Source organism: Polypterus senegalus, chromosome 1 (genome assembly GCF_016835505.1).
Source record: "Polypterus senegalus isolate Bchr_013 chromosome 1, ASM1683550v1, whole genome shotgun sequence".
NCBI classification, from domain to species: Eukaryota; Metazoa; Chordata; class Cladistia; order Polypteriformes; family Polypteridae; genus Polypterus; species Polypterus senegalus.
The window spans coordinates 111,954,592-111,968,616 of NC_053154.1; the positions used below are offsets into that span (position 1 = coordinate 111,954,592).

The window sequence follows — 14,025 nt, forward strand, 5'->3', positions numbered from 1 at the left end:
TCAAAGGGAAGCGCAACAGCAACCCCGCCCCCCAACAACGCAAGCAGCATTACACGTCCTGTAAGAAACCATGCCCAGGGACGAAAACAAAGGACAAGTATTGATTTTAGAACGTCACGCGAGACCAGGCAGTGAGCCATCATTTAAAACAAGTCCACAGACATCTAACCTAGCAGTTGTTGGATTGCTTGTGGCAGACAAGCATCATGTGCTCCCAGCTCTTAAAACAGCGGCATGCGACAAGCAGAAGAGGCAGCTTGCAAGCAGCAAAAAGACAGCTAATGATCCAAAGGCATATCCTTAGTGTGCGTTGAGCCATCCCCCCTTCACAACACGAGCAGCATTATACGTCTGGCAAGAAAGAGATGTAACCATGCACAGGGGCCGGAAATAAAGGACCAGTATTGTTTTTACAAAAGTTTTTAAAGTAAAAGTGAAAATAATGCATATGTAACAATTCCCAAGAAAATAACAATCTCTTTAAATTGTATATTGCCTGCCTAAGGTAAAGTCATCCCTGATGGAGGATCGCTGGAATCGTGGCAAAGAGGGGTTCTTTCATCGGATTAGCGCTATTTTAGATGTGGAATAGCAAAATGGGAGAGGCAGCTTGATGAATGAGGTCTCCATGACTTTTGCCACATTTGGGAGATAAAATTAATCGAATTGTTCTTTTTGACACCTTCTTTAAGTCAGTCAATTCTTAAATTGTCTCTTCGAGGCCTGTCTTTTTGATTGACAAGTTTAACTTTCAAGTCAGAAAGTGCTTTATGGAGCAGCTTTATCTCCAGTTGTGACAGAATACAGTGGACTGTAGAGCTCGAACATCATTATTCATTTTTGCCTGCTCCTCTTTAATAGATTTCAGCTCACCATGTATCTCAGTGAAATTGGTTTGCATTGTAGTATTCAGCTAGGTGGTGTGTTCGAGGAGGACATTAATCATTGAGTCCCGGTAGGTGTCTATTTTCACTTGATTCTGATAGAGAATGCTACCACTTCTTTGGCAAGGAATGGAAGACATCTGTTCTTGGTGACAGTAAGTAATACTGTACAGACTGTCGATTTAATATTAGAAGTAAGGTGGGAGAAAAAACCGAAGAGTGGGATCTATTGCCATAGGGGGGGGGAGCTCAAGCCCTATCCAGCCATCACAGTGAAGCGTCTCTTGCAGCATCAGACTTAAACCCGGGAGTTCATGAATCAGTCAGAGCTTGCACACATACACACAACTATACTCTTAATGAAAATGTTTTACAGTCTCCAAATAAACATACTATAGTTCTTTATGATGAGGATGGAAAACTAGAGTGCCCTAAGAAAAATTCATACAGACACAGTGAGACTGTGTAAACTCCCTATCTACAAGGAGCAGACTGTGATTCATGTATGATTAACTTGCAATAATGGCAAAAAATATTGATGAACCCTGTATTTCCTGGGTGCTCATTTACTTAAATAAATTTGTATAAGATACCATATATTCAAAACTTCACTATTACAAATAAAGCATGGAAAAAGATAATTAGAAGCATTTAGTCATGTGTGGGAATGTGTGAATGACTTATTGCAGACTGTAGAGTTGAGGAAGGGGAATTTGCTGCTGTTGCTCACTCGCTAAATGAATGTGTAAAAAAATAAACTAAAAAAAAACCAAATTCAGTACATATTCGCATCATACAACATAACTGGGCTCATACAGGTTTGGAAATATAGTGTCGCTGCAATCACGAGATTCTGAGATAACACGAAGGTGCTACACAATAATGAACTGAATGGAATATGTATCACGCACAAATCTATTTACATTGTGTGTTTCAATAATTATGAAATTCCATAGGCCCAAACTTTTCAAAACTGCAATCTATACTTAAATCAATTGGTTAATCAATTAACAATCAATGCATCCAACTATCTTTTGGATAGCATGTTCAACAGACTGCACCATGACAAAGCACTTTACTAAGCACACTTATACACAGACCCACAATCTCATCAGGTCAATTTGCTCTACCTTGTTTTGATTAAACATTTTTAAAAATCATATAAAACATGATATCACAATTAAAATCTACATTTTAAAAATATAATCATTTATGTATTTTTAAAAAACATTTTTATTACAATAATTTGGCATTTTAAATAGTGATTTGCAATAGTTTTCACTGTGAAAGGAAATACCCAAAACAAAAATTAACCAAGGTAAAACTATAACAATGCAATAATCTTTCTACACAAAAAAGCTTAATACAGTGGGTGAGCTATTCTGATATCCCATGGGAAACAGAAGCCCAAGTAGAGCTAGTAATAAAGTAAATTAAGGCTGTCGATATTTGCTATTTAAAAGGTACCTTTCTTTTCAACTTAGGAAATGAGGGTAAATTTGAAGAGATCAATGCCTCAGTCTAGAAAGAAATATAGATAGCAGTGGCCAGTTCACTTTCTTATACCCACTTAATAATACTGTACTTGTAATGTTTCTATGCTTCAACCATGATTTTTTCCCTGGCTTAAGTTTATGTCCTTTTTCTTTTACTTGTTTATTTTAAAGTATTTTGTCACAAGTTTATATAATATTGGTGATTTATGTCCTGGGTATTACGTTAAACTGTATCCAGCCACTGCAACCAGTACTCCAACTTGCAGGGAAATTTTGGGGGTTGGTGGCAGGATTGGCACTCCAGCCACTGTAAAAAAAACTTCACTCAGCTGTGAGATGGCAGAAAGGACTCTTTTTTGCTCTCCACGGGAGATCTGCAGCTGCCCATAAGAAAGCTGCTCGCATCATGAAGGGGATTGGGGAAAGCCCGTGGGAGCCCCATCCCCAGAAGAGTCGAAACCAGGCTTCTTCCAATGGTGTCCAATGTCACTCCTTTCAGCAAGTTTATTATGATGCTCAGATTACAGCACTCTCTTGGAGACTTGTCTGTTGTCTCAGTGTATGCTCCAACTGCGGTGAGTGATGTCTCGGTGATGGGTGCCCCATGAGGTGGCACTCTTTTGGTAATGGGTGACTTCAATGCAACCACTGGCAATAACAGGACTGGCTATGAAGTTTGTCTCAGCCCCTATGGATCTGGTGACCATGGGGAAAGTGACTACACGTTCCTTAACTCTGCAAAAGGTCAGGGGCTGCGAAGTAATGGATCCTGGTTCCAGCACCCTAAGCTGGATCATTGGACTTCGTACTCCAATACTGGTTTTGCGGTGTAGATCGATTACATCCTCGTGGACAGATGCTGGAGGCTGTTGCAAAACTGCAGGATCTACAGAAGTGCTCAGTTTGTGAATTTTGACCACAGTCTTATTGTTGCTACTCTGAAGATCCAGCTTAGGTCCAGTACGTTATCACCTATTAGGAAAATGAGGTTGGACTTAGCCAGACTCCAAGATCAGGCTGTTTCTAATGAGTTTGTACACAGTTTGTGTGAGGAACTTGCAGATTTAGGTGCGAAATGCGATCCTAATGTGATGTGGGAAACCTTCCGTGACAAGACCCTGAGGGTTGCTGTGGGTTGTGTTGGTGTTACCGGTGTTCCCAAAGGAGGCGTTTCATCTCGCAGGGCACAGCTTAATGGTAACTCTGGTCTATACTGGGGACTGAGAAGGACGGCTGCGAGGGCTCTAATGGCAGATAAGTGTGTTTGTTAGAGGAATCTGTGAGCAAATGACACACCATCTGTGGTCTAGCAACCCACGTCCTGCTTACAGAGGAGTAGAAGCATTCCGCATATCTTAATCTATTCCTCGGTGAGTGGCAGTCAGGGTGGCTGAATGAATGGTCCTTATGGATGACACTGCAGTTGTGACCAGCTGGGCTGGGTACTTTGAGCAGCTGTTCAAAGCTGATCCTCGGGCTAGGACATTGGATATCTCTGGGTCCACGGTTCCTGAGGCTGATCCACAGCTGTGAACCACCCAGTCTCACTGAGATTGCACAGGTGGTGAACTAACTGAGGGGAGGGAAGGCTGCAGGAATCAGTGGTATCTGGGGTGAACATCTCCAGGCTGGTGGTAAGGCTGTTCTCCTGGCATTGCAAGCAACCTTTGCTTCCATTTTGGAGACTTGCATCATCCCAACTGACTGAATATTCATTTGTATCTAGAAATCCAATATATATATATATAATATATATACTGTATTAGGGTTGGGCAAGTTAACGCGTTATTATCGCGTTAATGCATTAATTAATTAACGTTGACAATTATTTTATTGTGTGTTAATGCAGTTTTTGTTATTATTGTTATTATTTTGAAAGCTTCAGTCTCACTAGCGATCGATACGGATCACTAATCTTCTTGTTACAGTGCTTTTCGATATGCTTTTGCTAGAAAAAACTTAGCTCTGCTGATGTGACCTCGATTCCCTGAGCATGCACGAGTAGTGAAGAGCAAACAGCTTCTAAAATGGCATGTGGAGAGATACCAAAGTGAATGCTCAAAGCAAAATAATCTGTGGATGACTTTTTTCATATTATTGCTGAATTGGACTCTGATTTTGATGCAAGAGATCTTGAGATGTATATCGAAAATGAAAGTGAGGTATCGGCATTAGCTGGTCCCCAGCTGATCGTGGTGCTGAACACGTTCATGTAGCTGATGCACCTATGGCAACGTTCACCTAGGAGGACAGACATGTACGATGACAGAAATACAAACCATACTGCATCACACTGCAACTGCCACCCCATGCACAAAGACAGCCAGCCCACCGTGCATTCTTGTTGGCCATCAAGCTCCCCGCCGGACAGCTGCTGCTGCCGCAAACTGCAAACAGGCACTGACAGTTGGGACAACAGGCAGCAACAGGTATTTTATGTTAATTTATGTGTGAAACCATTGCTTTGTGTGCATTTCAGAAAAGTGACTTTTTTGGAAAAAATATTAGCCCTCAAAGAGTTGCTACTGAACATAGACTGTTTATGCTGCTCCATGATAAAAAAAATGTTTCTGCTGGTATCTGTTCAGATAAAAAAGAAAATAGATTTAGAAATGTTAACTTGATGATGCTCGGAAAGTGCCTGTTATAATGTTGTGATCGTGGCTCTGGATTCTGAGGGTAACTTGTTTTTCTATAATAAATTAGATAAAACGTTAATGCCCTGGCAGTGGCAAATAGCTTTGGTTTTATATTTGATTTGAGTACATTAATGTTTAAGTTGAGATTTACAAGAAATGTTTTAACTGCTACTATGTAAATGGAATACTGCTGTTAAAAAACACCTTATTTGTTTAAAGTGTTTGCAAACCAAATACTTGCAATACACTACTTTTGAATTCATTATTGAAATTTGCACATAACAATGTGATTGTTGTGATTGTCTGCAATTAATCACGATCAGCACTAACATATACATATATATATACATATACGAGTATATATATACACAGTACATATATATATATATATATATATACTAATAAAAGGCAAAGCCCTCACTCACTCACTCACTGACACACTCACTCACTCACTCATCACTAATTCTACAACTTCCCGTGTAGGTAGAAGGCTGAAATTTGGCAGGCTCATTCCTTACAGCTTACTTACAAAAGTTAAGCAGGTTTCATTTCGAAATTCTATGCGTAACGGTCATAATGGTCAACAACGTCCGCCATGTTGAACTTTCTTATTCATGGCCCCATCTTCACGAAATTTGGTAGGCGGCTTCCCTGCGTAACGAAACCAATGTACGTACTTATTTCGGTGGTATGACGCCACTGTCAGCCGCCATATTGAACTTTCCATCGTCATTAATTCTCCAATTTCCCGTGTAGGTAGAAGGCTGAAATTTGGTACTTATTTCGGTGGTATGATGCCACTGTCGGCCGCCATATTGAACTTTTCAACAGTCTTTGTTACTTATGGGCCCATCTTCAATAAATTTGGTACGCGGGTTCCCAATGCTAACTGAATCCTACTTATGTACATATATATGTCCATATCCTGCAGCTCGGTTACCGTGTGAGGCAACGTTGGGTCCCCCATCGGAGGGAACTCGCAATGTGGTATACAAAAAGATCCTTAACAAATAATTATTGGAATATTTTCCCTAACAAATAATTAGTTTAAAAAGGTTTAATTTTCTTCTTAATAAAAATTTTAATGCAGTACTTCGCTGCTGTGAAGCGCGGGTATTTTGCTAGTAATTTATACACTTCTTATATATCATTCAAGTTCTCTCTTATGGAAATGTTTTACTGTTTAATAATTTATACGCTTCTTCTTATATGTTCTTCAACTTTTAACAAAATGTTTTACTACTTAATAACTTATTTTATAAATACTATATTTTTTTTTTTTTCCCTTGCACTCAGTGAGCGAAGCCACTGGCTAATCAGCTAGTATATACAGTAGTGTGAAAAACTATTTGCCCCCTTCCTGATTTCTTATTCTTTTGCATGTTTGTCACACAAAATGTTTCTGATCATCAAACACATTTAACCATTAGTCAAATATAACACAAGTAAACACAAAATGCAGTTTTTAAATGATGGTTTTTATTATTTAGGGAAAAAAAATCCAAACCTACATGGCCCTGTGTGAAAAAGTAATTGCCCCCTGAACCTAATAACTGGTTGGGCCACCCTTAGCAGCAATAACTGCAATCAAGCGTTTGCGATAACTTGCAATGAGTCTTTTACAGCGCTCTGGAGGAATTTTGGCCCACTCATCTTTGCAGAATTGTTGTAATTCAGCTTTATTTGAGGGTTTTCTAGCATGAACCGCCTTTTTAAGGTCATGCCATAGCATCTCAATTGGATTCAGGTCAGGACTTTGACTAGGCCACTCCAAAGTCTTCATTTTGTTTTTCTTCAGCCATTCAGAGGTGGATTTGCTGGTGTGTTTTGGGTCATTGTCCTGTTGCAGCACCCAAGATCGCTTCAGCTTGAGTTGACGAACAGATGGCCGGACATTCTCCTTCAGGATTTTTTGGTAGACAGTAGAATTCATGGTTCCATCTATCACAGCAAGCCTTCCAGGTCCTGAAGCAGCAAAACAACCCAAGACCATCACACTACCACCACCATATTTTACTGTTGGTATGATGTTCTTTTTCTGAAATGCTGTGTTCCTTTTACGCCAGATGTAACGGGACATTTGCCTTCCAAAAAGTTCAACTTTTGTCTCATCAGTCCACAAGGTATTTTCCCAAAAGTCTTGGCAATCATTGAGATGTTTCTTAGCAAAATTGAGACAAGCCCTAATGTTCTTTTTGCTTAACAGTGGTTTGCGTCTTGGAAATCTGCCATGCAGGCCGTTTTGCCCAGTCTCTTTCTTATGGTGGAGTCGTGAACACTGACCTTAATTGAGGCAAGTGAGGCCTGCAGTTCTTTAGACGTTGTCCTGGGGTCTTTTGTGACCTCTCGGATGAGTCGTCTCTGTGCTCTTGGGGTAATTTTGGTCGGCCTGCCACTCCTGGGAAGGTTCACCACTGTTCCATGTTTTTGCCATTTGTGGATAATGGCTCTTACTTTGGTTCGCTGGAGTCCCAAAGCTTTAGAAGTGGCTTTATAACCTTTACCAGACTGATAGATCTCAATTACTTCTGTTCTCATTTGTTCCTGAATTTCTTTGGATCTTGGCATGATGTCTAGCTTTTGAGGTGCTTTTGGTCTACTTCTCTGTGTCAGGCAGCTCCTATTTAAGTGATTTCTTGATTGAAACAGGTGTGGCAGTAATCAGGCCTGGGGTGGCTACAGAAATTGAACTCAGGTGTGATACACCACAGTTAGGTTATTTTTTAACAAGGGGGCAATTACTTTTTCACACAGGGCCATGTAGGTTTGGATTTTTTTTCTCACTGCATTTTGTGTTTACTTGTGTTATATTTGACTAATGGTTAAATGTGTTTGATGATCAGAAACATTTTGTGTGACAAACATGCAAAAGAATAAGAAATCAGGAAGGGGCAAATAGTTTTTCACACCACTGCAGTTATATATATATATATATATATATATATATATATATATATATATATATATATATGTACACACACACACAAACACATATAGAGTAAATAAACTTATCAGTTTAAACATTTAAAAACATCTTTACTGGCCGTTAGACAAATGAGTGATTCATCGTTTGCTTCTCTGCTGAGGAATAAAAAAGACCAAAGCAAGCATACATGGTCTAAGTAAGCTAATAAAAAAAAAACCCCGGAAGGTAAGCCAGTTCACCACAAGACACAGTCACAAACACAAATCCATTATGCTTTAGCCAATTCTTCTGATTGTACATTTTAAAAACAAAATACATAGAAAAGATTATACTGTAGGTTCAATGCGCTACAGCATACTTCCCAGAGCACACCATTTAACTCTTATTATCACAAAGCTCTTATTTTCTGAACTATTTACACAGAATTCAAGAATCCATTGGTACGGTTAGTGCTGTTGCCTCACTGCTCCAACAGACTGGATTTAATTTCTGGGTCAGTCACTGCCTGTGTGTACTTTTTAAAGTTCTTCTCTCATATCCCAAAGTCAATTGTGTTAGGGTGACTGGCAACTCTTCACTGGCCTGGTGTGTGTGAAGTCTGTCCTGTGATGGACTGACAAACCATCCAGAGTTGGCTTCTGCCCTGCTTCCAATTAAGTTTACATAGTTTAACCCCATTTGTGTCTTTAAAGTAAGTTTATAAATGGGTGTTGCAATTTAAATATTGAGGATTTTTATTTTCAAAACATTTATTTTCACATAATCACATTCTTGCCTCATTCCTATTATTACAGTGATCCCTCGCTATATCGCGCTTCGACTTTCGTGGCTTCACTCCATCACGGATTTTAAATGTAAACATATCTAAATATATATTACGGATTTTTCGCTGGTTTGTGGATTTCTGCGGACAATGGGTCTTTTAATTCATGGTACATGCTTCCTCAGTTTGTTTGCCCAGTTGATTTCATACAAGGGACGCTATTGGCGGATGGCTGAGAAGCTACCCAATCAGAGCATATATTACTTATTAAATAAAACTCTTCAATGAAATACAATATGCTTCCCATGTGGTGCTTCACACACTTAAAAGCTCTAACAGCCCATATTGATTTTTGATTGTTTGCTTTTCTCTGTCTCTGTCACTCTCTCTGATATTCTCTGCTCCTGACGGAGGGGGTGGGAGCAGAGGAGCTGTTTGCACAGAGGCTGTTTGCTTAGAAGATACGGACGCTCCTCTAAAAAATGCTGAAACACTACCTTCACATTGATCCCTTCATTGCGCTTTATCGTGCTTTTCATACTTAAAAGCCCAACAGCCCTATTGAGTTTTGATTGTTTACTTTTCTCTCTCTCTCTGATATTCTCTGCTCCTGACACTGCACTCTTTTGAAGAGGAACATGTGTTTGCATTCTTTTAATTGTGAGAAAGAACTGTCATCTCTGTCTTGTCATGGAGCACAGTTTAAACTTTTGACTAAAGGGTGTTATTTCATGTCTAGAGGGCTCTAATAATGCTAAAAAATGTATGTAGAAGGTCGTAAACAGGTTTTCTATGCTCTAACTGCGAAAATATTTATAAATAAAGATTTATAAATAAAGAATCCTACTTCGTGGACATTCATTTATCTCTCTGCAGCGGATTAACCACGATAAACGAGGGATTACTGTATAACTGTGCAGAGAATATTTATAAACAGTGTGGGAGAGTTTCTAAGGGCTTAAAATATATAAAAATAACCATACAAACATATGGTTTCTACTTCGCGGATTTTCACCTATCGCGGGGGGTTCTGGAACGCGATCAAGGAGGGATTACTGTATTCATGTAAATGGAATAGTAATAAGAGCCAACTACATTGTGGTAAATGTTAAAAGGAACAGGTTTAATTGGACAATGCTCTTATTTTGGTGTAATGTGAATTTTCCAACATCTGAAAAACAGTGAATCTAAAAGAAAAAAGGCAGGTGTCTTGCAGCCAGCTGCTTTCACAACATTATTTCCAAATTATTGGTTATAGCATCTTTTGCTCATTATAATCTGTGTATAATGAATTCTCTATACAATTTCAAGTTTAGGAATAAACTTATTTTTCTGTGGGCTATGGAGCAGTTGAGGTGATCCCCCCACAAACATCTGACATTGCTTTCTGTTACCGGTTACCAGTCTAACTGTAAATGGACACTTGCTCCCTGTAAAATATAAACTTTAATATAAAAGTAATAAAGAAAATGCTACAACATGAAAAATGTCAGTTACTATGGCACAGCAGCCCACCCCCAGAGCAGACATGCTCAGTTATCTAAGCTACACCCAGATGTTTGTCTCTAGGTTTGCACCCTGAACACTGGTGTATTGTTTTGCAGATATTTACTTTGGAATGATCATTTTAGACGAAGGCCTAATGTCACCTCCTGCTTTTTTTTATATATTTAAAAGATATTTCAATGTGTCTGATCCACACAAGAAGTGCAAAAATTTTTAAAAATTATAGTTGTTATCAGCTTTCTTAATAAAAAATTAAAGTGAATACCACACAGTGTTTTTTTACATGTCCTGTACTCTCCATAACAGCTTTACACAGTGCTTGAATTCTACTGCTTGTCTTAAAATTATGTGATTTTGTTCAGAGTTTTTAATATCATTTAATCTCCCAGACACTTAGTGTAAAACTGTTTAACATCTAAAATGGCAATGGTAAGAAAAATAGCCTGTTTTGTGATCTAATGTATCTGAATGGACAACATTAAAATTATCAGTAAAATATTGGGAGCTTCAATGCTTACACTGACACCCAAACTCAGAAAATGACACAGCATTGCACATAATTTTTAATAAAATAATTTGTTCTAGAAAAAGGCTTATGGGGGTAAAGTGCATTTAGGGGCCAGTGGCAGTGTGCTCATGTTTGGTGAGAGCATAGTTGCATGCAGTAATTTGGACGAGTGACCCCAGGGTGTTGATGAGGGAGCTGGCGGAGCCCACATTCATGTGCATACATGTGCGGATTGGCTGATTTAGGGTTCCTCATTACCGCTCTAGGGGTTGTAATTAAGGCACCTGCACAAACTGAAGTATAAAAGGAGCCTGAATAGGAATGATGAGAAATCAAGAAAGAAAGAAATAAAAAAAATAAAAGGGTTGGTGGAAAAAGGAATGAAAAATAAGCAGAAGCAGGATCATGGCAGAGCTCGTGTTGCCGTGGTGATGCAAGAGGTCGGAGAGTGGCCTCAGGTACAGGAAGTGAATGGCACTCAAGGGGCAGGGTCATTCCTGCTCCATGATTATTCAACAGGACTTCCATGTGACTCCTGATGATTGCTGAGGAACAGTGGCGAGAGAATGGAGCAGGGTTCGCAGGGTCCCCTGCTGAATGCCAAGGGATGGTGACAGGGACACAAGCCGGATTGCTGGTGGATGCCTCTCCTTGTTGAAGAGACTCAAAAGGGTGAAAAGAAGAGACATCAGTTATAGAAGGAAGCACAAACAGTTTTTAAAGGGACTGACTGTTTTAACCCTGGCATTTAATCTATTCATGGATTATTTATAATTCTAAACTCAACCAAAACAGTTTTATAGATTTTATTTAAAGAAGACTGCACTGCACTTTGGACACTTGTTTACTGATAATACAAGCACTGAACACCAATGTGTGTGTGTGTGTATCCTGATTGCCCAGTCCATCTTGATTTATGTATATTTATGTCCCAGGTTCAAGTAGGTAATGTCAACTACAGGCAACATGGTCATCACAATGAGCCAGAAGCTTAGTAAGCAAGGCAAGAATTATGACTACATTAAGTGCCAGTCAGTTGTGGGACACACTAACTTACACATTCACTCACTCTTCTGCTTTAAATTTCAGCTATAGAAAAGAACACCATGTGGCTTGCTTAAGATGAGCTTCCTGCTTACTCTCCCAGTTTTCTGCTTTATTTGTGTGATTAACTCTCTAGACTCAAGGTTTTCTTTACAGCTCTCATTGTTTTATGTAAATGTTAAAACTCTTGTGTTCTTCCCCTGGACAAGCTCTGGCTTCCCTCTTTTAACAGTTACTGTTCAGCGCAAAAACCAAAAAACCCACTTCCTCCAGAAGAGAAAACATCTCACATAAGTGCGCCACAATTAGCAGGTACCTCATCTTAATAAGCTGCCTCAGATCTTGGACTTCTGAGTATCTGCTGCAAGATTTATATTAACTAAATATACATGAACAATAGTTACATTTAGTCTCCTAGGAACTGCTCACTTCTTTATACACAAAGGTAATTTCTAGCCCACAGGCCAAAATTGAGCAGATCATGTTTTACACCTTCTCTTCACTGTTGCTGAAGGTGATAATCTGAAGATTCACAATGGGAGATGGGCATCAAGAGGGGTGAAGGAATGAAATGGGACATGGGAAATCTCAGACATTCTTGAAGAAGAAAATCTGGGAATTTAAGGGAATGGCTTTGGAAACATCCAGGGGCTTCAACAGTCTGCAAAGTAGGATTGCACTGGATCAGATGATGGGAAGGATCTGAACATCCCTAACTCTAGGAAAGATGGTACTTACCTTACAGTAAGCAATTGATGGGATAGTAAAACAAAGATTTTTTTGACTACATAGTTGACTCACTAGTCAGAAGGAAAAACATTAGAGATGGTGTGTGTGAGAGGAAGTGGTGAGTATGATCTAAACAAACCTTACAATACTGTATGAAGGCTCAGTAAGACACACAGCATTACAAGCCTTTTTAATTTCTCTCTCTCTCTCTCTCTGTCTGTCTCCTTCCACTGTTTTTTACTCTGTTTAACACAATGGCACACTATCACTGTCTGGCAGGTGGCAAGTACTGGCACCTTCAAGTTCAATTCATTATCTAAATACAAACAAGTCATCCTTGTCAGGCCTTGCTGAACATATGCAAAGGTCAAATGGAAGGAAACAAAAAAGCTACATGAGTCTCATATAAAAATCTATCATCCGTGCTCAGTTGACTGAACTAAACATATGATCACTGTCTAGTGTTTGCAGAAAACTGATGTGGTGTTGCCAAACAAATGTGTCAGTCTCTTCACCAGTGATTTAATTATTAATTGTGTTTCTCAAAATGACTGACATTTTTGTTCCCAACTAAATTCATGTTAAGTGTCTTTCCAAAAATTAAACAAAACAGTGACATACACTGCAAAATCCATCTCTGTAGTAAATGTGTGGTTACTGCAGTCTGTAAACAGTTGGAAACATAAAAAAAAATAAATAAATACATGTATGGACATTTTAATCTTTAACAGAACTCGTAAATAGGAGGTAAAGTTCAATAAATTAGAAGTTCCCTTGTACTGATTTTGCACAAAATGAATATTTTCCTAGTATTTATAAGAATACCAGATTTGACCTGGCTTAGTTAATCTATTCTATGCCAGAAAAGATCACATCATGTTCAGGGAGGCTTAACACAACTAAAAAATCCACATAAATTTCAAAGCAGAAATTTCAGCTTCATTGAAATACTTGTTGCATAAGAACAAAATAAAGAGAAAATCAAATTAAGCTGAATTATTTATCCAAAGGATCTTAGAAATCCACAGTACAACTGTTTTCGTGTTTCTGCCATTGGAGCAGTGGGAGATGAAGTGGCTTGCTTTGGGTTGCACAGTGAGTCTGTGAAAGTGATGAACCTACTGTAGATGTCTTATGCTTTACAGTTCACCTCTTAAGATGCTAAACTACAATGACTAAACATGTTGCAAGAATAAAAATGAAAAAAAGAATAGAATTAAGAAGGGTGGAAGATAACAAAAGTAATTAGGTTTACAATTATGATTTTTTTACAATTATTTTCATTCATAGCCCACCTGAGGCTCAAGGACCTCATCTTGTGTCAAATAATTGAATACATTTTTAATGTAAACTGGACCTTTCACTGTGACTGTTTTCTTGAGTGCTGCAAAGGCAACTGTATTGTTTTGATAGTTGATATACAGCCATGTTCAAATTCTTACTAATGATTTTCACTTTCTTCCCACAGCCTAAACCAAGTGCCAAGTGTCACCCTCCAGTCTACTCTAAAATCTTACACATCCATCAAAA

General features: G+C 38.7%; 1 protein-coding gene across 11 annotated transcripts in view; it reads right to left on the bottom strand.

Moving 5' to 3' along the window:
- The window catches only part of dock10 (dedicator of cytokinesis 10), a 407,603-nt gene that overhangs the window by 219,621 nt on the left and 173,957 nt on the right, over positions 1-14,025 (bottom strand). The window lies entirely within an intron of this gene.